The 26,140-nt window shown below is 39.5% G+C and overlaps 1 protein-coding gene across 18 annotated transcripts in view; it reads right to left on the bottom strand.

Annotated features, from left to right (window-relative positions):
* Positions 1-26,140, bottom strand: part of QKI (QKI, KH domain containing RNA binding) — a 338,812-nt gene that overhangs the window by 287,904 nt on the left and 24,768 nt on the right. The window lies entirely within an intron of this gene.

The following is a 26,140-nucleotide window of genomic DNA, read 5'->3' as shown; positions in this document are numbered from 1 at the left end:
TGTCACCATGAAAGGTTTTCCTCCTTCCCCCCCACCCCCGCTGGTGATGGCTCATCTTAAGCGATCACTCTCCTTACAGTGTGTATGATAAAACCCATTGTTTCATGTTCCCTGTGTGTGTGTGTATATATAAATCTCCCCACTGTATTTTCCACCAAATGCATCCGATGAAGTGAGCTGTAGCTCACGAAAGCTTATGCTCAAATAAATTTGTTAGTCTCTAAGGTGCCACAAGTACTCCTTTTCTTTTCACCCAATCTGGACCATCTCGGGGAGGAAATGCAGTTCTTATTGACAGTCCTCAATGGGGATCTCTCCTTGCTCTCATGAGTTTGCCCTCTACTTTCATGGAGACCCCTGGAAGACTAGTCCTTGGTTTTAGATATTGATGGCTCTGCTTCAAGGCACATGCTTAGAGACGATCTACTAGACAGCTGAGTCCAATGCATGGGGCAGGAGGGCAGGGGGTGGGTTCCCTGGCATGAATCTGAGAGCTTCTCCATCCGGTGTTTCCACAGATAAAGCTCCTGGGTTTCCTCAGGTTATCAGTGGGAAGAAGTGACAGATATTGCACTTTGCAGAGATACGCACCTCACCCAAACAGCACAGCCACCATTGATGGAGAAGGATCAAGGGCAGGAGATAGTTCTTGAATCCCGGGATGCTGGACACAGTCCTGAAGTTGGATTCCTCAACCAGGGAAATATATTGTATACTGTAACTTTTTAACTACTAATCTAAGTATATAACTATTTACAAAATGTTTTCTATCCAAGTTATACAACAAAGTGAAGGAGGACATGATTCAGACTCAGGTCATGAGGCAGTAAGAAGGAACTGGAGAGGTGTCAACCTACACTGTCTCTTACACCCTCAGCAGGGAGTATGAAGAGAGTTATTATGCATGTGCGGGCCAATGAAGAACTTCTTGACTCAGATGTGGAATACACTTAGGAACCATCACTTGAAAAAGTATTTTCTGACATCAGAGATGAGCCAACACTTTTGTTGAAAGGTACAAGGATCTACAGACAGAATCTGCGGCTGGAAAAATCTAATACATCAATTTTGGTTTGCAGCACTAAACTATTTTATTTTACATAATCAGCTAGTAGATTTTAAAAAATAACTAAATTACTTTCAAATTAAGGTTATTCACTGCATTATGCATTTGCTTTTAATTCTTATTAAAACCTATATTTATATTAAAAACTGAATGGTAACATTCCAAATTATGTTCCAAAGTACGTTCAAAGACTTCTCTGCAGCACCCCTCGCCAATTCAAACATTACAGAGGCTTAAAGGGGCCAGGACCATAATGATTTATGTTTTGCTGAGCATATTCAAGACAGACCAAAAATAATGCATGTTTCAATCCAAATTTAAAGAACTACTTACTAGACATTGCAACAGGCTGATCTGCATCAACTTTATTTGTTAAAGTTATTATAAGCCCTTTGAAACATTAAGATTCTGTGATCCTTCTCAAGACAGAAGCATTAATAGCTCAGCAGCACTTCTGTTATTTGGACAAAGCTTTGAGCATCAACTTACTTGGAGGGCACTTCAAGAGATGATCAATCAGCCCTGAAAATCCCTGCAACCAGTTTTCAGCCCTCAAGAACAATCTTACTTGTATAGACATGACCTGTATTAATTTTAGGAACTTGCATTGCAAGTGAAAATCTTTGATAACAAGTAACACCTGAAACCTTAAAATAATCTTTAGAATTGTTTGCAATTTTGAGAGAGTCAGCTTTCTCTCTTACACACTTAACCCTGAGAAACAAAGCTGAAAATGTTTTTTAAAAATCCTTTACTCACAAACACTGCAAACTGCTAACAAAATACCCTTACCGTTAAGGTACTACACTCTGCCCTATCCTCCTCAAAAATGCGAAATGGCATGCTGTTCAACAATGACCCTCTGGAGTATTAAAGAAATATGCTGAAAGATTTTTAAATGTATTTGTCCATTCCTCAGTCTGGATGATGGTAATTATCTCTCAAATGAAATGGATACTGGACCTCGTGCTGAAAGGTGAACTGCCTCAAGGCGTACGCCGCAAGATATGAATTCCTGTGCAGTAGTATCATAGCAGTGCTTAATTAGGGTTTGCTAAAATACAAAACTGAGCAATCTCAAATGCTTACTAAAAATATCAGCCATTTTCTCTTTAGCTCATCCTAACCCCCAAATGACCCCACATTTCTGGGGGGCCTCACTAAGGGGCAACAGAATTTAGTGGTTTTGGGGTGGCTAACATAGTACTTACAAATATTTGTATAAAACTCCTAAGGGGAGGTACATACCTCCATGTTAAGTTAGGCAGAGAGGAGTTAACTAGGGTCTCCTAACAAGGAGAGAGGAGAAAACTGACTCACTCCTCCAGAGCTCAGAAAAACCATCAGGAAATGAGAAACAGAATACCAAACAAGGGAGAAGCCAGAAAGCTAGTCATGATTTTAAAAGCTGTGTCAAAGTTGAAGTAACAACAATGTCCCAAATTACTACATTTTACAAAAACTCTAAATCTTTAAAAAGTCCATATGTAAATAGTTAAGTGATCCACTCAATAACCCACTGCCACACAATCTAACTAACGTACACCATCACACCAACTAAGTTACACTATCTTCACATCTTCAACCTTAACTGCTGCGAAAAATTAAGCATTTGGCTATGAGCAGAATGATGGTCCAGGACCAGCTGAGACAGAAAACAATGCTTAAACAAGATAAGGAAAGGAGTACTTGTGGCACCTTAGAGACTAAAATTTATTTGAGCATAAGCTTTCGTGAGCTACAGCTCACTTCATCGGATGCATCAAATGCATCCGATGAAGTGAGCTGTAGCTCACGAAAGCTTATGCTCAAATAAATTTTAGTCTCTAAGGTGCCACAAGTACTCCTTTTCTTTTTGCGAATACGGATTAACACGGCTGCTACTCTGAAACCTAAACAAAATAAAGTCTCTCTAATCAAGGCAATTGGGTGTTTAAGGTCCAAATTGAAGTTAAAAATGTTTCTATAATGAAAGGAAATCCAACACAGTAGTCAACTTCTTGACTATTCAAAAGCAAGAACATCGGACAAGTCAAAATGACAAAACAGTTATTGTGAGTAAATTGTTACTGTTCAGTTTTGGTATAAAGTTTCCTGGCAGTATGAATTAGGTTAACAGTGTCAACTATTCTCCAGTTTTCACTGGACAAGTTCTTCAGCATGACCACTACAGTGGGCTGTATACATAAAAGACTTGTATTGTTATTATTGGGTTTTGAAGTGATTAAAATATGACCACTTACTCTGTTGTCCCAGTCCCCTCAAAGCAAAGATGGCCAAATTCAACACTTAATTTTAGTTGCTTCTTGATTGTATACATAAATTTTATTTATACCCTGAATTGTGATCCATTTACTTAGTTACAGGTTTCAGAGTAGCAGCCCTGTTAGTCTGTATCCGCAAAAAGAAAAGGAGTACTTGTGACACCTTAGAGACTAAAATTTATTTGAGCATAAGCTTTCGTGAGCTACAGCTCACTTCATCGGATGAGCTGTAGCTCATGAAAGCTTATGCTCAAATAAATTTGTTAGTCTCTAAGGTGCCACAAGTACTCCTTTTGTATTTACTTAGTGGTTAACTTTGGTAATGTTCCATAACTAAATAAAGATTAACTAGGTACAGACAACTAAGCAACAGTAGCATACCATTCTAAGGACTACTAAATAATGGTATTAAAAGAAGCTTCCTATTTTACACATTCAGATAGCAAAACTATGATTACTGATATGAATTAATTCATATTTTCTGTAAGTTCTATCTGTAGCTTTTAACTTTATGGAGAGAGATGCCTGTTTTTGTGTAAACAGTTTACCTTTACTTGATTTCCTACTTCTTGCTTTTAAAAGAATTTAGTGTTCATGAACAGTACCACATTGACAGGCCTGGAGACAGACATCTTCAAGCCACAGAACAGGGTAAGCACAGTTGCTTTCCCACACTGTGCCATTAATATTTTGAGATTATTGATGCTACACTTTATTTCTAGACTACATACCCATTCCATCCTACCTATTGAGGCCAGGGTACCAACTGATGCCCATTGCAATTTGGATATACTAAGAATACTAACTAATGAGACCATCAACTCATTTCACATTAACAAAACTGTCAGCTGAAAGCAGAAGGCAGGGTGCATAAGTGCAAGTTATTGGACAAGCCCATTAGATGCTACAGACAGTAAATATCCTGAGCATCTTTCTGCTAAATTCCATTCTAAACTCTTGACTAAAACCAGGCTATCATGACTCATGAACATGCGCAAGGAGTGCTTAATGACTACCTTGAAGAGTTCAACTGAAGATCCTGGATTCTCAACTCAGAAAAAGCATACTTCCTTACTAGGTAAGAGCAAATTGTTTCACAAGTCTTGAGAACACAGGCCTTGATACATATAAACAAATAAATCCCTAGTTGGAGCCCCTCCAAAAATAATCAGCTGCATTTGGAAATGAGGAGGAAAGAACACCACTACTTAAAGTAGATTAAGAACCATATGGGTTCCTTCTGAACTTCAGAGTTTCACTCCCTTTCATGAGCAGAGTAGAGGAACTGGATACTGAAGAGTCCTAATTGAAATGGAAGTCCAAAACACACACACTCCTGGATGAACAATTAAGAAAGAAGAAATTCAAGACAGAAGCACCAGTTCTCTCAGCCCTCTAGGCAGATGCTATGACAGCCAAAGTCATATTTGTCATAATTGACAGCCTAAGTCAATTTCCATGTTGTGAATGAGAGAGAAAGAAAAAAATACTAGTCCACTGATGTTCCAAGACACTTCCTCAAGAAGCTGATGCTCTTCCTCTTGGCAAATGCTTCTAATGGTTGGGGATTATCATTCCTTCCTTCCACTAAAATTTTCCAGGAGATGGGAGAATTTTATTTCTCATGCTGAGCCTGACTGCCGAAAGTTAAGTTTGAGATTGAGGTTCTCTCAAAAGCTATGTGAACTTTGCCCATGGAACCTCTACGTCTGTGTATCATATCTCTTGTACTGATACATTGACTATTTTCCTGGATAGTACTGGCACTATAAGTATACACTGGACTGAAAGATTAAGGGACTCTTCAATGTAATTCTGAACACATAATACCCAACTCTCAGAACCTTTATAAGTGCATCAGATGTTTTCCAAAGCCTCACAGAGTGGATTTTAGAAATACAGATGAACAAGCATGGTCAGAGAAACCCCCAGAACTTGAGAAATATCAGACAACCTGATGTTATTTACAACAGTTAAGGTTATAGGCTCTCTTGGAGAGGAGAGCCTCGTGGCTCATTCCATTAATGACAAGAACTTGAACGTACAACTAATAGCCTTACCTGTTATGTATGGAGAAAATGCACACAGACTGGAAGTATTCATTAACAAACAAGGCAGTGCTCTCTGGTTTCAACAGTTACCACAAAGGACCCAGATCTGATAACCTCCAGTACTCTCCAGGTCTAAAGCATGTTCTATCATTTTCCATTTGTGAACAACCATACAAATCAGAAGCAAGCTGTTTTGCCAATGGGTTCATTTGAAAATCATTCAGCCTTTTTTTTCCTAACCATTTTCTGAATTGGGGAAGGGTTACTACACTTCTGTCTTGCTCCTTTGTGTGATGAAAGAATTGCCTTTTTTCTTCCACCATCACTCAGAATAAATGGTTATTTGGGGAACAGTAATTTTCTGGAATCCTTTCTCCACTTTATAGAATAGTTCTTTTGTTCGGGCATAGGAAAAAGTCCCTTGGAGATGTGTAAAAACCATTAGTGGAGTCTGAAGAGATTGGGAATTTACTTTTCAGTCTTCAAAGTTGAATGGTCTCATTTAGCCCTTGCTCTCAAGTAGCTTAGCGATCCAATAGTTCAATATGAAAATTCTATCAACAATAACTACAGTGAGTGGACAGGTTATTCTGATATTTAATTCCAAGACACGTATCTACATATTTCCACTGTTCACACCAATACCGCAAAAAGGTTTTCCCAAGGGTTTTCTCAGGGTTGAACCATTCCAAAAATAACCGGTCAACTGACTGGTCAAAACATCAAAAATGGTCCAATATTTTAACTCACTAATTTATTAGAATATTTACAACAGCAACGAAAGAGTAACACTATTGTCTCCAGTAGGCTTAGCCTTAGATACTTAGACCCAATAATAAAAAAATGTTACTAAGTTATTTTTAACCCAGAAAAAAAAGTTCTAAAAGATAAAAGAATGGCACCATGATGCAATCAAAAAGGTAGGCCAGCAGCTATATCAGAACATTCTTCCTGGAATATTTGACTATGATCAAACAGTAGACAGTCAATTCACATTCTCTGACCAGTCAGTTGACTAGCTTGCCAATAGGTATTTTCCATACCGTAATATAGATCGTTCCTGGTTATCACCACTATCCTGAAGAGGAAGAAAATGGCTGTTTGTGCGACATTCTTTATAGCAAGATGATCTGTGCAACAGGTTTTTCCACTTAGTTCAATTGTTCACCCTTTCTTTGAGGCAGAAGCAGTGATTCCCCAAGGTATGATGAAAGCTTGGGTCTATTTAAGTCTTGCGAAAAAGAATGAATGTCTTCTGCCCTTCTCAGACTCGTATCAAGAAAACCTTCATTTGGTTTGAAAGCATCTCATACGACCTTTCCAGTTAACATTGTTCCGATATTTCTTCAAGTGTCTATAACTGCTCATATCTATGGAAACCCAAAAAAACTATGTGCAGGTGTTATGAAACTGCCACAAGTTTGAGCAAGCTGTTTAATCAGTGGATATTTTCACAGTAGTAATCTACACTCTAATACTATAAATTAGATATTTATTTTAATCATTTACATTGCCATTAAATTACAGCAAGTCATTTGAAAGTCTATTTCTGATTTTTAATAAAAAATAGGAGGGATCAGCTTTAACAGTTTACATTACTCAACCTTAAATATTTGTATCTCCAAACTAAAGTAAGGATTGGAATTAAACTTGTTGAAAAAGAATCATAACTAGAATAGCAAGCCCATCTCAGAGTTTACAAAAATATAAAAATAAAACAGTAAGAATCATATACATCTTCTGAGATTCCTCATGTAAAATATAAAAAATATTTAAATACAATCAGAGTCACTGAGAATGATTATGTATTCTTTACAAAGAATCACATTCAACTTTTGAGATCTCTATTAATGGAACTTATTAGCATTATTATAACAGCTCAACTTGCTGAGACTGTATCAGATATGCAAAATTGAATATAAGCATCCCTCTGTCTTCTCTTTGTGCATTACTAGTCGTCATCTAAATCAGGATCAGTGGAGTTGCCAAAAAATTAACCTAGTACTGCAACACAGCAAACACTGAAAAAGGAGAAACACCATGTCACTATTTCCAGAACTGGCTCAGTTTTCAAATGAGATCTTCAATTAATTTAATCTGCTGGTACAGCAAAATAATAAAGCCAATCCAATATTTATAAAACCATGCATGTCTATGTAAATGAACACGATTTCATAAGAGGCTGAGCTGGCTGACAGCTTTCATCATTTCAACTAGAGCCTTAATCCACAGGAACAGGATCTGCTAGCTCCTCACACATTCCCAATTCACTTAATAATGAACTCTGACAATTTACTGACTAATGATAGCTCACTCCCACTTTAACATCTTCTTCCCTATCCCCAGACTACAGTTGTTGTGTAATTTTGCCCTAGTCCTGGTATAAAAAATGCAGCCCCATCACTCTGTCCAAAGGATGGATGGAGCAATAGGCACAATTTTTTAGCTGACAGGTGCCAATTCTTACAGTGACAAATTAGACACCAGATAATGCAACTGTATTAGTTACTACATAGTTTTTAGTTTATGGATAGGCTTCGATTACATTTTTGTCAGTAGAAGTCTTCACTGTACACAGAAAAAAAAATACTTCCATCGATGACTGAAATTTACAGACAGGAAAAGAATGAAAAATGCAGCTTGAGAATTTATTAAAGATTGATTTAAGTTTATTTCCTTTCATATATTGACGATTCACGTTTTAATAGTTATAAGCCTTAACTTTCTGAATCTCATCATTAAATTAAATATCCCCAATAATTTTCTACAACTGAAAATTTAAATACATAAAAATAAACAAAGCTTAAATATCAATATAGCCACCATTATAAAAAAAATAATCAAATACTGCCAAGCCTAACTATGGAAGATATTTTTGGTTTCATTAAATAGATTGACAAATGTTCAGATATGCCATTCTTATTCTTCTTATGGCCAAGCTGTACATATATGACAGCTCTGCTTAGTTACAAGAAACCTTCACTAAAAACTATGCAGTCAGCATGTAGCTCAAGTAACTGGGTGGACAGCTGACTGAATGATAGCCTTAAATCAAATGCTGCTTGTCACAGAAGAACAGCAAGTTGTATGAATTTCTGACATTTTAAGGTATTAATTGTCAAATTGCTGGTCTCCCTTAGCATGGGCATCATCTGAGACTTGATCACCACATTATAAAATTTAGCCTCTCCATTTATCTATCATTGGATAAAACAAATCTTTACATAGCTGGTTTACCAACTGTTTTGCAGCCTATGTTTAAACATTTATATGCCTAGCTTTAAAGAGAAATGTTTGTAAACAATTTAATTCCGCACAATACATACTTTAGGCTAAAAAATGAAAATCCTTAAAGAACACCACTTATGCAACCAAGTTCAGTTTCACTATCAAATTCTGCCCACAATGCATGCACAGAATGAATTATACAGATTAAATATACAAATTTAGCATGTGAATAGCGCAAAAAATAAAAATCAATTCATTTTATAAATTCACAACGGACAAGTGAAAGCTGTTTTCATTCTAAATTGTCCACTTAGAGAAGCTGAGGGGTAAAAAATAAAACCCTTGTCTCAGGTTCTTCATATGCAAGGCAATGCACAATCAACCAATACTTAAGAACTACATTCTTAGAATTTCTATGGAAAAGTATTCTACAACTTGAATTTCATGTTCAAAATAACCAAAAAAAATATCTGTTTTAAATAAAAATGCAGTCTAGTCTGCTTTAGAATACAGCCTGGGTTTGGTACAACTTTAGTGGCAGCAATAAAATGTGTTTCACAATCTTCTTCTCAGAAACTATTTCCTCTTATATATATTTGAATATTTAACTTTGAAAAATAAAACAGCTTGTCAATTATGGTTGGAAGCCTATACTCCAATATTCATGTTTAAATGCAGCTTTTATTCCCTTTCAACTGCAAGTCAGAGCCACTGAAAATGTTGAGAAACTTAGTCCTAGATGGTTAACTCAGGCGCAGTCTCACAATATCTCAAAAATTAACTTCAAACTGAAACAGTTTGTATTAAGTCATTAAACTTGAGTATTTTTCAGACCTAATCTTGTGTTAAACTGAACCACCACACACTAGAATACTAATCTTACTATAATCCACCCTTTTGTATTTATTAGTTCAGTCATCTGACTTGACATAATACCAAGATGGGGGGAAACTAGCAACTAACTTTCTCTAATCAGTGCACTTAGCAAGAAGGGACATAACCACTCATGAGACAACACCTGCAAAAGTGAAAACAAAACATTCATTTAAATATTATCTTAACAGAGCTAGAGTTTTATTTATCCACCAAACATGAAGAACCCTTGTTCCAAATGCTGGAAAGATCAACAGAGTTTAGAATGTTTGGAAATGGTATATACACCAATAGCCAGGTAGTCAACATGTAAGTTTCTTCTATGAAAAATGGAGGTTACTTACCTGTAACTGGAGGTTCTTTGATGTGTGATCTCTATCTGTATTCCACATGTGGGTACACACCACATGCTTGAGACCAGAAAATCTTGAGTAGTGTCTACTGGTCCACACCTGAGCCCTGGAGCTCCTCTGGTTCAGCACCAAGGATATAAAGGGAAGTGCGAACAAGCTGCCTCACCAGTTCTTTCTCTACCATGAATACAAGCAGAATAGAAGAAAGGCAGGTAGTGGCATACAGAAAGAAACCACACATCTCAAAGTACCTCCTGCTACAGGCAAGTAACCTTCACTCCAAGTGTTGGTCCCTAGGTGTATTCTACACAAGGACGACGGCTAAGCAGTAAGTCAAGTCGGAGTGGGGTGCGAGAAGATGCAAACAGTAAGATGTGTGCAATACTGTCATTCCACAGGCTGCGTCTGCTGAAGAGGTTAGACCAAAGCATAAATTCTTCACGAAGCTGTGCATGGAATTCCAGGTTGCTACCTTTCAAATGTCCAGCACAGGCACTTCTTGAAGAGATGCTACAGAAGCTGCTTGTACTCTAGTGGAATGGGCCCTCACTCCAGTCGGGCGGTTGGGGGGTGGAGATGGTTAAGTGAGATCAAAGGAAGAAACAGCCAAACATCTACCCAGTCTCTGAGCAGATATCAGTTGATCCTGTGTTCGTTCTGCTCTAGCATCATATAACCTAAGCTAACTAGTTTAAAAATTCGTTGTATGTAGAATGCCAAAGCTCATCTGACATCAAGAGCGTGAAGGATCTTCTTCTCAATGGAAGAATGAGGTTTCAGAAAGGAAACTATTAAATGAATTGATTTGCAGAACTCTAAAGGGATAAATTTCCGGTGGAAGCGAAGGGATACTTTCTCTTTATGAAAAGTAGCGTATGGCAAGTTGGCCATGAGTGCTCTCAGCTCATTTACCTTCTGGCTGACAGGATAGCAACAAGGAAGGCCAATTCCATCAGGAGCTCCTGGTTCTCTTCTGGAAACTCTGCAGCTTTAATAAGAAATTAGAGACAGGTGGGACACTGAGCACGTCGCCAGGGGTTCAAAGGGTGGCCTAGTGGATTCCGAGTAGCAGCTGTGTTAGTCTGTATCCGTAAAAAGAAAAGGAGTACTTATGGCACCTTAGACTAACAAATTTATTAGAGCATAAGCTTTCGTGAGCTACAGCTCACTTCATCGGATGCATACAGTGGAAAATATAGTGATCTCCCCACTATATTTTCCACTGTATGCATCCGATGAAGTGAGCTGTAGCTCACGAAAGCTTATGCTCTAATAAACTTGTTAGTCTAAGGTGCCATAAGTACCCCTTTTCTTTTTTCTAGGGGATTCTGAAAGTAAAAGACTGAGTTCCCATTGTGGTGTCGGCTTCACTACTGATGGGAAGGTCCTAATGAGACCCTACAGGAATCTCATTATCAGGCGAGTAAAAATAGTGTAGCCATCTACCCAAGGTGACAAGACACTAATTGCTGCTATGTGGACCTGCAGTGAGCTAACAGAAAGGCACAAAGTCTTGAGAGTGAAAGGTCTAGAACATATGGATTTTTTTGCGCCCAGGTACACAAACACCTCTATTTAGCTGGATAACATTTTATAGTGGAGTCTTTTAGTTTAATAGCCTCTGAACATGAATGCTCTAGACCTGATGCCCCACGGTGAAGGTACCCTGGATTGGAAAGTCTGGTCCCACTGTCCTGAGTTAACAGATCTGGAAAGGGTCAAATGCTGATGGCAGCATGAGTTGACATTTGTAGGAGGTCCAGAAACCAGAACTGCCCAGGCCAGTTGGGTGCAATGAAAATGACTGAAGATTTGCCATGGCAAATCTTCAACAGAACCTGCTGCAGCAGTAGAATGGAGGAAAGGAGTACCTCATGTGCTCTATCCAGAATAGTAGAGGGCTTGGAATCCCTACCTAATACTAATCGGGAGCAATATATGTTGAACTTCTTGTTCATCTGGGAGGCAAACAAGTCCCAAGATGGCATTCCCCACTGAGTGGAGATTCCTTTAAGCACCGATTTGTGTACCTCCTACTTGCGGCTGATGAAGTATCTGCTGAGATTGTTTGCCTGTGAGATTTGTGCACCTGGGAGGTACCTCACCAACAGTGTGATGTGACTTAGGATAATCCAGTTCCATAAGTGTATCACTTTAAGCAGAGATGAGATTTCACTCTTTATTTATGCTCCTTTTTATTTAAGACTGTTGTGATGTTGCCTGACATCATCTGGGTATGTTGGGACCATGTAAGTGGGAGTAATGCATTCCAGACCTGTCTGTCTGACTGCTCTTAGTTCCAGAAGACTGATACGCATCTTGGCCTCCTGAGGTATCCATGTAACTTGTGCCATGCAGTCGCCCAAGTGGGCTCCACAGCTTATGAGAGAGGCATCCACTATTATGGTCGCTTTGGGTGTGGGAGTCAGGAAATGGACTCTGGCGTGCACTTGCTCTGGATTCATCCCCCAAATGAGGGAAGCTGCGACATTGATGGGGATTGTCACTTAAGTATTAGTACTGTCTGACAAACAAACCAAAGCCTGCCCTGTATGCAACAGAGACAGCATGGCAAACAGCCTTATGTAAATACTTCTGGCCATGTGGCCTAGCAGGGAAAGACAAAGCTTGACGTTCCAGATGTGAGAGTGACTTGTCTTATCAGGCTGTTCATAGCTTAAGGAGGCAAAACATGTTCCATAGCTTGGAACATGTCCATATGAAGGTAGGCCCTTACTGAAATCAAGTTTAAGGTTGCTCCTAGGAACACTGGTAAGCTGTCAAATGAACTTGCCATCTGGATTTGCCTGTTAGGACTGGTTGTCCAGATCTGGGAAGACAGCATAGCCATTTTGTCTCATCTGTGCTGCCACCAAGACAACCTTTGTGAAGGCCCTTCAAGCTGGTACTGGTCTGAATGGGAGTGCTCCGAACTGGCAGTGTCCTACCAGAAATCTGAGGAATCTTTGGCTCAATGGATGATTGTCCACATGAAAGTAAGCATACTTGTACAGAGTCCTGACCCATGTGCCTTTTCCCATCCAGGATGGAAATCAACAATACCAATGTAACCATGCAGAATTTTAATTTGCAAATTCTCAATTTGAATCAGCTAAATATTTGTATGGTCTCACATCCTCCCTTTTCTTTGAGAGCTGTGAAATATTGGGAGGAGAATCCTTGGTCTTGATGTTGAAGTGGCACTCATTCTATAGCTCCTTGTTCTAGGAGAGAATCCTCTGTCAGCAGATCTCCTCATGAGAGTGGTCCCCAAATTGAGGACAGAAAAGAAACTCAACAGTATAGTCTGAATGGAGGATATCTACTACCTGTTATGGCCCTCTGCTGTGGACAAAGTTTACGAGGCAGCCAAAGGTTCAGGAATCAGTTGGCGATGGCACCAATGAAGGTTCGCAACTTTCGAGCATCCTGCCAAAAGCAACCTTTGGTCAGTGGATGAGATTGGGTGGCTGACATCAAGGTGAAGGCAGTGCATAACCTTGGCGCTTGCTTCTTCTGACGCTTGTGTGGCAGTCCATAGAACGCCTGTTGGAGAGACCTTGGCTTGTATATCTGCTTATCACGTTTTCTCTTCTGGGCCAATGTATAAATGCAGAGGGAGCAGAATACAGTGCTGGAGTCATTTAATGAGTGCAAAGATTCATCTGTCTTCTCATTAGAGAATTAGACTCAAAAACGGCAGATCCTCAATGGTGTTCCAAACCTCTCCAGGGAACACCAAAGAGTTAAGCCACAGTTCACAAAAGATTACTATTGGGATTCTATGGTTCTAGTTAGCAGTACTGGCCACATCCACTGAGGCCTGAAGCAAAGTCTTTGCCACAAGTCTACCCTCATCAATAAGCGCTTGAAACTGAGCCCGGTCCTCCTGAAGCCATTTGTTTTTAAACTCCAGGAATTTAGAGTAGTTTATAAAAATTGTATTTCACTAACAGTAGTTATCAATTCTAAACAGAAGGCTGGTGGATGAGAATACTCTCCTCCCCAGCAGGTCAAGGCGTTCTGCACTCTTGTCCACAAGGATGGTCTTGGGGGTGTTACTGCTCGGATCTTTTTGTGACTGTTTGCACTACTCAGGACTTGAGAACAAGGCAAATTAACAAAAATTCTGTTCCTTTAGCAGGAATAACTGTCTTTTCGCCCTTTTAGGGATAGGAATGCATGATGCAGGTGTGTGCCAGACCTCTCTAACTGGTTCCATGATGGCCTCATTTACTGGAAGAGCCACTCTATTGGGAACAGTGAAGTGCAGAATGTCGAGGAGATTATGCTGTATATCATGGGTCTCCTCAAGTGGACATGAAGTTCCCCTCTGCAAGAGTTTTTGGTATTGTGTGTAGTCATAAGGAGGGGACTGGGAGACAGCTTAACCAGACAAGAATGACAAAATGCCTGTCGGTTCCGTCCCAATGGACCTAGTTCGATGTCTTCCTCTTCTGTACATTCCAGAAGAGTTGGTTGCTGCTGTTTAGGAGAAGAGAATTGGTGACACACACACAGACCCAGGGTGCATAAGTATCCCATGGGCCCCAGAGCCAGTATGTCCAAATGCTGGTTGCAGGAACCCCAAGGCATCAGGTTCCTGCGGTCCCTTGGAGCGTAAGCTTATCTGGGCAGAGAGCAGTCTAGAAGCCCTGCCTGGGCCAACCTCCTGTTGTGGCAGTGACAGTTCATCCTGGAAACCAGATTCAGCCAACAAAGAGCTTGGATCCAGTTCCGTCAGCACTACTGTTGGTGCCAGTTGGTGATTCCAGCTCACTGGCAGTAGGTGAATAGCATCTTCTCTTCAAGGTGGTTTCCTCTTCTGGTGTTGAAACGTCTCTCAGAAGGAATGACCTGGAAGCCAAGGAGAATTTGGATAAGGGAAGTCGTAGATATCCTCCAAGGAGGTATAAATCTCAGTCTGTCCTGGAATGCAAGGTGTCCTGTAGTTATTGCCATCAGATCTGGTGCCTCCACTTACTTAGTGGTTGGCAGATCCTTATGGAATCAGGCCAGTACCACTGGAGATGAATCCTACCTGGTGCTCTTTGTTGGTGCCAGCAGATGGAAAGTTTTAGTCCAAATGGCCTCAAGTTTGGCAAAGTTCCAAGCAACTGAAAGCAGGGTCTTATAATGGGAAGCATTGGGCAACCTTAATAAGCAGAGCTATCAGCTTTGCTTAGAGTAAGTATGATCAAAACTTCTGCCATACCATAGAACATTGTACTGGAAGTTTCCAATCTAAAAACTGGGGTTGAGGAGGCAAAAAAACCAAACATACAATATGCAATATTCCACAGTTCAGTAGCTACAACCACAAAATAAGGAGTTGAAGGATTTAGTGCCTTATACATTTTAGTCATCAGAATATGCTGTTTCCTTCAGGCATGTATGTGCAACAAGATATGTAATAAACTAACATGTACTAGAAACATTGGGATTGTCATACAGGATCAGACCAACTGTACATCTAGTTTTTGGTCTGACAGCAACCAGTAACACATGCTCCAAAGGAAAGTAAATTCTGTATAATCAACCATTATGGAATAACCTGCCTATAGTCAAAGTTCCTTTCTAAACACGAGTTAATCCTTTGGCTTATACAGGAGGGTTCAAATCAGTCAAGATGCAACTCTGCTTTTTAATATAGTATATTGGTATGGAACTGACGAAGCTTTACAATTAAGTTTAATATGTAAAATATGGCTTTCAACAACAACAATTTTCAACAACAATTGCCCAAAACTATGTTATGACAGGTGAGCCTTTTTGATATCATAGTCATGCACCAATGCATATGTTATGCTGCTGAGGCCACATCAGCAAAAGGAAGGAAAACTTTAATGCTTATTACATTAAATGAGTATAAAAACAAAGGAATTTGGGGAAAGACCATAATCTCTTTCCTCCATTCAATGCAATAGCTGTAGAGTTTAACAGGGTTTGGCTACAAAAGCAGATGAAACCTCAAATAGCCATTTAGGCTTACCTTCTCCGTTGGCTTCTCTACCATCCCTCACATCCTGTTCTCCACTCCTCCCCATGTCTCCACTGCAGGGAGAAACAATTCCCTTTTGAAGAAACATTTCCTATGCTCCTTCGGCAGAAATGCTTTAAAAAAAAAAACAAACAGCCACTCCCCTTCTGCCACCTGGCCTGCAGCATCTGCTAAAAACTTGATTATTTTTCAATTAAACTGTACTGGAAGGGGGAAAACAGAGGCAGGGAAGAAAGGGAGATAGGAGGAAAAAAGGAGGAAGTAATTTTGCTTCTCTGGTCACTAGTGACTGCTATTTTACAAAATCTCATTTCAGCATAATAGTTTATTTTCTTATAGAAAATGAGAATTAAAAATGACTATAGGATCACAAACTGCTATCGAAAGTGAAGATACATGAATGGCCCTGGTAAAGTTTATAAAACTAGATCTATGGTATAGCAGAGAAAAATGGGTGTTTAACATGTTTCTCTATTGTCAAGTTACCCTTATAGAATTATTTTTCTGTGTGGAATAATATGTTCCATATAACACCAAAAAGTGCGGAGGGGGATGAGATTAGTGCAAACATGAAAGAGCATCACTAAATAGTAGCAAGTTCTGTCAGATGTGCAACAGGCCATTGGTACATTCAGTGGTTAGGGCTGCTCTTCAGCCTTGTAATTAACAGTGCACCTGAGACATGCATCAGTAACACAGTAATCCACACTACATTATTTTCTCTGATTAACACTTTTTGTAATGCAGCTTGCAGTTTTCTTCCCTCACTACTCTAAGTTTGAAGACCATAAAGGGTCTCAAGTGTCCATTTCATTGTTTTCCCCACAGTTCATTTTAATGTGAAACATACAAGCATAATCACAATTTGTTGATTAATGAAACTCATGAGTACAGTAAGTTTTAAACTATTCCCTGACAACGAAATTTTCACTTTCTCCTTATCTACTGATTGCCACTAGAACTCTAACTGCATACGACCCAAAAGCTGTGTATCAATTATTTGTATTACCCTACCACCTAGAAGCTTTAGTCAAGGTCCAGGACACAATCATGCTAGGTGCTGCATAAACACAACGCAAAAAGATGGTCCCTGACCTAAAGAGCTTATGAACAAAGCATAGCACAGGAGTCACGTAGATACAGACAGACGTGGGAAAAAAATGAAAGACACAATATTGGTCCATCATGATAGGCAGTGGTAAAAGTGCACCAGCTGTACCTACCATCAAGTTTTTTGTAGGCATCATGGCAAAGGAGAGTTTTAAGAAAGAATATGAAGGAGGACAATGAGTTAAGTTTTGTGGATGTTGAAACATAACACTGCAAAACCTCAAAGCAAATATTGGAAACTAAGAGGGAATATCAGTTATTTATAGTCCATGTGGAAAAAAAAAAATCAGTATTAATGCAGTGGAAAAAGTTCTACTTGCCTAGACAAAAAGTTTTAAAAAAAAAAACAGAGTGAAATCTCATTAATTTTATTCCTTTTGTAAAAACCGTGTGAATAGATTCCCTCTTGGTGAGCAAATTTTCACGAGAATTTTGAAAGGCTGTGTTAATGTTGCTACCTTAATGCTAACTCTTAAATACCACAAAATTCCAAAAATTAAAAGGTGACCCGAACGAAGGAGTTTTCAGAAATTGTGCTTCAGTACTTGGTTTCTTTAATGTATGAAGAACACATGAAGACATTATCCACTTCATACTCATCCATGCATGCAAATCAAATGGCTTCAGCAAAATTTGCTGTTTCAATTTTATCATTTTGCATTATCTTGACTAAGTGCCAACAAAACTGCTGTGCAAAAAAAGCTTTTCAGTTACATCACTTACTACAAATTAAAAATTAAAGTATTTTTAACAAGACTACTAGGGTCTCACATTCCTCAGTGTAGTCACTGTAAATATATGTCATAGCAAGTTGGTATTTCTATATTGACAAATAGGAGTCAACATTTTAAATAAACAATGCCCCAGTTTGTTTCTATATTTAGATAATTAATAAAAATGCTTTTTGCCTACAGCTGACAAAAGATGCAGTTTCTTATCAAATAAATTACATCTTTTAGGCCTCTCTTGCTTCATCTGACCCCCCATATACTTTTTCCTATACAAATTACTACGAGCGTTAAGACTCTAGAAACTTCTAGCATTACACTCTTGAAACAGTTATGTTTAACCCAAAACTTATCTGTACCCAATACTAGAAGTGACCTCAACAACAACACTGCTAGCTAATGCTTCTTACTATACCTTCCAACTCAATGCACCATGCAGACCTATGAGAACATACCACAACAAGTCAGGTTTGCACTTCCAGGTGACAATCCAACAGTTTGAAGTGATTCCTGGCTCTGTCCAGGGTTGAACAAATTAAAGTTAGTGAATTGATCTAGAAATTTAATCCCTAATACAGAGAGAGGAACAAGTACCACAGATGTTAAAACCAACACAAAGTACACTAAACAAAAAATGTGAGCTTACTGTCTTACTTTACAAATTAACTCATGCTTTCACCCAATTTTAAAGGACAATTTTTAATTATGTAAATACAAGACACAAGGCTTGTCTATGTGGCCTTTTCAAGCAAGTCCTTTCTTGCTTGGGTTCTACCTGAAAAGAGCTTGGCATGAACAAGTTACAAAGTTCTCAACAGAGTGTGAAGTACTCAGCTTATATTTGGGATGCTATGTCAAACAATGACTTTTATATTTCGACAGCCTTCCTTAAGCATTTATAGCTAAATCAATACCACCTACACATTCAAAGTGGTATTTTCACAATACTCACGATGGGCCTTAACTCCGCTTTCTTTGAAGCCAGTGGTAAGACTACCACTGACTTCAATGGAGCAATGTTAGGCCAACTGTGAGCACTTCTGAAAATCTCACCCTTAAGGCCTACTCTAAGCAAAGGACTATATATACTCTTCTTGAATAAACTGCTCATCGGAGTATGTCAAAGTTTAGATTTATCTAACTAGAATTTAGAAGAATCAAACGAAGCAAAGAACTAGCTTTTGAAACCATCTTTCCCTGAAAGTAATAGCTAAACAATCTCAGATACAGGTATTTCAGTGGACTTGTGTTGAGCAGCTACTTCTAGGCAAAAAGGTTTATTTAAAAAAAAAATAGACTTGTTAGGGTAAATAAGGATAATGAAAGAGTTGATCTACACTGGGAACCTACACCGGCATAACTACATCTCCGGGGAGGGACAGGGGGGGGTGAAAAATCAACAGCACTGAGACATAGTTAAGACCATGGTTAATCCCTGATGTAGACAGCACTAGGTCGATGGAAGAGCTCTTCCCTGAGAGGTGGTAGCGGGTCGATGGAAGTTTATTACCCAAGCCAACAGGAAAACACCTCCTACAGGCATAGGTAGCATCTACACTGAAGTGGTTTTAAGTGTAGACATATCCTGAGAATTTAGATATTTAGATCACGTAAGGCTCCAAGTACCTTGCAATAATTAAACCATCTTTCCCCTCACCCACCAACCTTCAAGAGTAGCTTGAAAGGTTCACCGATACATTCTCCTGCTCCCACCCCTTCCATCCACTTACAGATTGTGTGAAGAGCAGCCAATGGGGGAAAAGCAGTTTCAAGAAAAGGGTTTTGCATACTGCGTCATCCTTAGCTCTTGAGGGAGCAAGTTCCAAAGTTCAGCTTCGGTTCCCAAGAAAGTTGTTTCCTGTATTCACAAGTTTCCCCTTTTGGTTGACTGGAGTCAATGCTATGGAGGGTTTTCAGTATTAGGAAAGGGACCTTTTAATTAGACTTATCATTGGGCAGCCAGTGCAGAGATGAGTTCTGGAGCGAGATGTGACCCGAGTTGCTGAGCAAACTGGCTGCTGTGTTTTGTACCAGCTGAAGATTTCCCCCCCCCCCCTTCATTCCAAGGAATTTAAGATTTTAAAAATATGTCTAAATAGTTGATATTTGAACAATTACAAGTCTCAAACCCATGTTTAAGTCCTTTTATGAAAACTCAAGTTAGTAGTATCTGGGAAACTCATCTTTGCACCACAATTTGTTTTTTGCATAAGCAGTAACTGCCACCTTGCTCCACTCTCACTACAAACTGCTGTGCATCATCTCACCCCTTCATCTGAGAAACCGGAGCCCGCAGAAAGAAAACAGGAAGAGAAGCCGATCATTTTGGTTCCATCCTCTTCCCTCCCATATTGATCTTCCCATTTTCTCCATCTCCCCTGCTTCTCTTCACCAAAGAGAAAAGCTCCAACCCTCTATCCCTACTCTCCTCCACCTATTTCCTTCATGCAGGGAGGGGCAGCATTTGGCAGGACTAGAAGCATACTTTAATGGTTCCCCACACACATTGTAGGCTGTTTTTCAGTTATTTAAATGTGCAGTACTGGAGACATTGTTTTCTCTTCTTGGCAGACCCTGGTCTTAAAACAGTGTTCTGCCTTAATATACATAACCAAATATTCAAAGTTAACAGACATTTATATGATGCATGAAAGCTCCGAGTAGCCCTTTTTTTAATAATATTTAATTAGCTGTATGTATCCATCTGCAGTTTCCTATTACTCTGCCTGTTCCAGGTAGTAAGAGGAGATTCAGTCAGATTGAGGCATCAAAAGAAATTGTACTGGAATAAATTTATAACTGAACAAGTCACCAGGATCAGAGGATATAAATTTGAGTTCCTGTATCAGATTAATAAATTGAAATAAACCTAAAACAGAATTCTAAACACACACACTGACAAGAGGAATAAATCACAGAAAAATCATGCCTCAATTTTTTGAGCATGTCAGCGAAACAGTGGATAACTGAGAACCAGCTGAAAATTTGGACTTTCAAAAACTTTTTCATGAAGTCCCTCAAAGAAACTATTTAATCATGACAAACAGATTCAGGGAAGTTCTAGGCAACAGTGGGCTGAAATTTTGGACCTGATCAAATGTTGCTTTCAAAAGTTATCACATTACATATAGAGATAAACAGATGTGATTATACGGAGTGTGGGGCCTCAAGCTCAGCCAACAATGATCTAAAAAGGAGCATGTTGAGCAACAGAAATGGCAAAATTCAGTTAGCACACTATTACTTCAAAAAACTTTCATAGTTATTACAGAAGATTAGAAAAGACTGAGAACCTCTGGACAGACCTAACACAGCCAGGTAACAGAACACCACAATAGCAAAGGTAAGTCACACAATCAGAGACCTGGAGAGGTCATCTAGTCCAGCCCTCTGCCAACCAACTGGGAGATCTCAAGAACCATAACTGAAAAGTGTTAAAGATGACTGGACTTCCAAAAGGTCCTGAAATTAAAGGATTCCTGCTGCACTTATGAAAGAAGCAATAAAATGCTCAATTAAAAATAGAGGACACAGAGAATCACACTATCTGTCCTAGGAAGGAGGAGACCCCTAGGGAAACTATTTTAAGATTATTTCATTAGAGACCAATGAACATTAGAAGCTACAGAAATATAAAGGTTATAAAGCAAAGATTCTCTCTTTATACTTTAATGCCAGATATTAATGGAGTGATCTTAATGTCAGCAAAAGGAAGCTACTTCCCTTAAAAAAAAAAAATTAGATTCAGCATAAATCCACCAAAAAGGTAAAATGTTTTAAAGAGAACTATACGAAGAGCTGGTCTACACTAGGAATTGACATCCTTAGATCTACGTCTCTTGGGGTGTGTGAAAAATCCACACCCGAGACATGCAGCAATACTGAACTAACACCTAATTGTAGACAGCACTAGATTGATAGAAGAATTCTTCCATTGACCCTAGCTTCAGCCTCCGGGGGAGGTGGATTTTACCTACAGTGACAGAAGACGCCCTCCTGTCGGCATAAGTTGTGTCTACACTGAAGCTGCACCACTATAGCATTTTAAGTGTAGACATACCCGAAGAGAGCCTCTTCATTTTTTTAAAAACAGATTTTGGTTTAATTATATATGGCAGCATGAAAACTAAGTATTTCATGGAATAGTCTTCCTCTTTGTGGATTGGTCACAATTTACTATACAATTTATATTTATTGCAACTTGTCTTTTTGAGGTGTAAACAATAATTCTAAGCAAAGCTTGTAATAATTTCCACTATCACCATATCAATCACGGAAGCAGAGTAAACTGATTTACTTAGCCCTAACACACACACAGAATATTACAGTATAGAGTAAATGAGAGTGCAAGACAGTGGTTCTCAACCCATGGCCACTGGGCTGCATGCGGCCCAATTAGCACACAGCTGCAGTCCAGCCGTGTGCTAAAAAAATGTCAAAGTTTCCTGCTCCAATCCAGCAGGGAGAGGAGGGAAGCTGAGGGGGAAAACAGCATTATGCTGCCTGGCTAGAGGGCTCCTGCCAGGAGGGAAGGTGGATGAGTCCCCTGTGGCAGGGGAAGAGCTCAGCAGTCCAACACAGGAGCCCCTGCCAGGCAAGCCCCACTCCTGCTCCAGCCTGGCTGATCGCACTGCTCCTGAGGGTCCAAAGCAATCACTGAACAGTCCCAGCCATGCTGCCGGCTCAGTATGGTATTCCTGTCCCATGAGTTACAAAAATGGGAAGTTCAAAAACTGTATGCATTGGATTTATCCAAGCAGATTAAGCTGGTCTAAATCAGGAGTGTCCTTGACCTCAGTGGCTCAAATCAAGGTGGGAGCATCAAGGATCTATCATACAAATGTGAGATACACAGGGGAACCATTACAACCGGGTGTTTTTTTAGATTTTAAAAAAAAAAAAAACCACACACACCCCGGGTGCCTTATCATAACCAAACTTCAGTTTTCTAGATAAAAAAGAGGGATGAATGGACCTGAAAAGCAGCTTAAAATAGAAAGGGAGCTATTCTGTCTCATCACACTCACACAGTAATAAGACTCTTAAATGCTGGCACAGCAATCTGGCCACGTTTAACAACTGATATTTGTAATTCAGCACATGTCTAACTCAACTTTCTAATAGACAAACAAATTATTAGCAGTGCCGTATTCAGTAAGGTCTTTATTTCTTACTTCCTCTGGTGTATAATTGAGACTAATTCTTTAAATTATAAATGAGGATTAACCTCGTCAAAATATCTGGGAAGCATGTTATCAAGAGAATCAGTCCAGCACAGACAGAGCCATTTGATCTTATTAAACAGAAGTGTTTGACTTGACTGAAAACCTATGGAAAGAAATATGCTTACCAGATTTCTCTGAACAGCCAGATTCAACACTGAATGAGTTTTCTGCTCTTCATTTTACAAGACAGGATCACACTAGTCATTAAATGGGAAAAAGGCTTGGAAAACTTCTGGGAAAATCCCTAGTGAGACTGCTTGCAAAGCTGAAAGATGTCTCACAAACTCAAATTATGAACCTTTACTATTTAAATTTCCACTGAAATACCCTTCAGGGAAGGCCAGAGAGCCCAGGGGAAAATTAGATGCCCTCTTTCCAACTTAAGGATGGAATGGGGAACCTAGATATTTGGAGAAGAGAAGTCAGGTAAACAGATTTATTTTTCTTGATCAGTCAGCTTTGTCGTTAAAAAATGGGGTTTAACAGCTGTGACACCCCATCAATGGCTTTATAAACAAATCTATTTACATAATCAATAATTTGTGTCTAATTGATGTGGTACTATGGAATGCAGTACCAGACACCGATTGCAGCATGCAGATCAAATAGTGACTGACATGAGATTTGTCATGTGGCCACTTTGTAAGTTTCCTCTTGAAAGAGGATTTCTCTACCTATGATGCTGATGCTGCATTGATCTAGTAAAGTTTGAAATGTAGCCTTTTTGATTTGAAGGATTCCTTGACACAAAATTTTAGCAGCCTTACTACAGAATGAGGCTTTATTTAAGGCTTTATTTTCTCTTATACCTAGATAGCACAGAACAAGAAGCGCTGCAATTTTCTTTAATGTTTGTTTTACACATCCAGCAAATGTCATTGCTTTTCTTTAGAAAGTTTTGAATTTGGGCAGAAAAATGCAAAGACTACTACTTGTAATCAATAACAGCTGACACATGAAATAAGCGCTGGATCAAAATACTAAACTGTCAGACTGAAAATATCAAAAGGGAAGTCACTACAACTTTAAATTCTAAAACTATATGGCCTGTCATAACTACCAAAAATTCTACCTGCAGGGAAAGGCAATATCATACTGAAGACAAGGGGTCAAATGGAAACTCCTGAGAGAACATCTAGATCCATATTAAGGTTTCATGGAACTACTCTATTTTCTGAAGAGTAAGCCGTGAGCAGAACACATCTGATGTGAGGGTGAAAAAACCAATCCAGTTTATGCACTCTTGGTACTGTTTTGATGATTAGCTTGCACATCTTACACAAGAATTTTCCAAAATACCACAGTGATAAGGCCCATAAAGGTACCTATACAGAACAGCTATTTTCTTTAACTAGTGTACTTACAAGCACTCTTATTACATTAACTTTACTTCTAGGGAAGGAACAAAACAGTTACTAACCTTCTGTAATGGTGTTCTTTGAGACATGTTGCACATATCCATTCCTGCCCACAGTCATTGGAAATTTTCCCCCTGTGGTTCCTGTTGGGGCGGATTGAGCACACACTGCTGCTATGAGCCACTGCAGTCTCTATACAGCACCCAGCTGACCACCTTCAGTAGCTTTTCTGGAAACTCCAATACAGAAGGGTAGGACGACAGGTTGTAGAATGGACGCGTGCACCACATCTCAAACAACAGTTACAAAAGCTTAGTAAGCATTTTTATTTCTTCGAGCGATTGCATATGTGAATTCCACTCTTGGTGACTTCCCAAACAGTTAAATAGGTGGAGAGACTCGAGTTCAAGTACACATGGGCTGCAGTATAGCTCGTTGAAATTTTGCATCATCTTGGAGTACTGAGTGATGACATAATGGAAGGAGAAAGCACGCACCCATGACCAGGTTGCTGCTCTGCAAATGTCCAGGATGGGGATCTGCACTAGGAATGCCATTCAGGATGCTTGTGAAGTAGGCAGTCAGCTTGTCTGGAAGAGACACACCTGCCAGATCATAACACGATACAAAAAGTTATCCAAGACAAAATTCCCTGTATGAAAATTAGATGACCTTTCATGCTGTTCACTATGGCCATGAACAGTTGGGTGAACCATTTAAAATGTTTGGTCCTGTCTATGTAGAATATCAGTGCTTATCTCACATCCAATGTGGGTAGCCGTTGCTCATCCTTATTTGCACGTAGCTGTGGGTAAAACCGGTAAGTAAATTGATTGATACGAAAATCTGGAACTACCTTAAAGAGAAACCTTGCATGAGGGCGTAAGTACACTAAATCTTTAAAGAAGACTGTTCCGTGGCTCAAATGTGAGGGCAACTCTTCTGTCAGGAAAACAACATTCCAGAAAAGGTGCAATCAGAGACACATTGCTAGAGGCTCAAATGATGGTCCCATAAGTTTAGACAAAACTAAGTTCAAGTCCCCAGGGGAAACTGGCTCCCTGAGGGTACAATCTTTCCAGGCTTTTAAGGAATCTAATTGTCATGTCATCAGAACAAACGGAACATCTATGTGAGAGCGTGGAAAGCCGATATTGCTGCCAGTTGAACCTTGCTAGAGGAAATTGCTACGCCTTGCTGTTTCAGACACAGCAGATAGTTGAATATTTGTTGGGTGGACGAATGCAACCAGTAACACTCTGGTTTAACAAGCCCAGATAGAGACCCACTTCCATTTTTATAGGTAGGTGGCCCTGGTGGAGGGCTTTCTGCTATCTAGTAAGACCTGACCAACATACTCTTAACAAGCCGGCTCCCCCTTTCAGCCATCTGCTTCTTATGCCTCTTAGGCACTGGGGATCATAAGTGGTGTCAAGTCTCTGGTATGGTAGGAGGCACACTCCTTACCAACCCTGAGAGTCTTACCAACCTGGCTCAGATGGAGGTCTCAACAGCACTATGAGTAGAACCTTTAATTTGGCTTCACAATCTTTCTTTGTGCTAGGCTGAAAGTACCTGCAAATTTGGCAGTGCTCTCCAATATGAGTTTCCCTGAAGAACTTCAAGAAACCTGAGCATGGGTTGCTTACAGGGATAGCCTTATTGCAGGAAATGCATGACTTGAAGCCTGGTGACCAAGGCATCCCTCAGCACCAGGTCAATCAAAACCCTGGGATGGTAAAAAACTAAACAACTAACCACCTGAATGACACCAACTATTCCCAATAAAAGTACACAGTGCACTGAGACCCCTTAAAAATGCAAGAAGAGCAGATCCAGCAACTGTTATAGGAGTGACGGGATTTGGGGTCAGCTGGGCCCTC

The sequence above is a fragment of the Dermochelys coriacea genome, chromosome 3, assembly GCF_009764565.3.
Source record: "Dermochelys coriacea isolate rDerCor1 chromosome 3, rDerCor1.pri.v4, whole genome shotgun sequence".
In the NCBI taxonomy this organism is placed as follows: domain Eukaryota; kingdom Metazoa; phylum Chordata; order Testudines; family Dermochelyidae; genus Dermochelys; species Dermochelys coriacea.
Note: the sequence above shows the minus strand (reverse complement) of the source record. Positions and strands in the feature narration are given on the sequence as shown.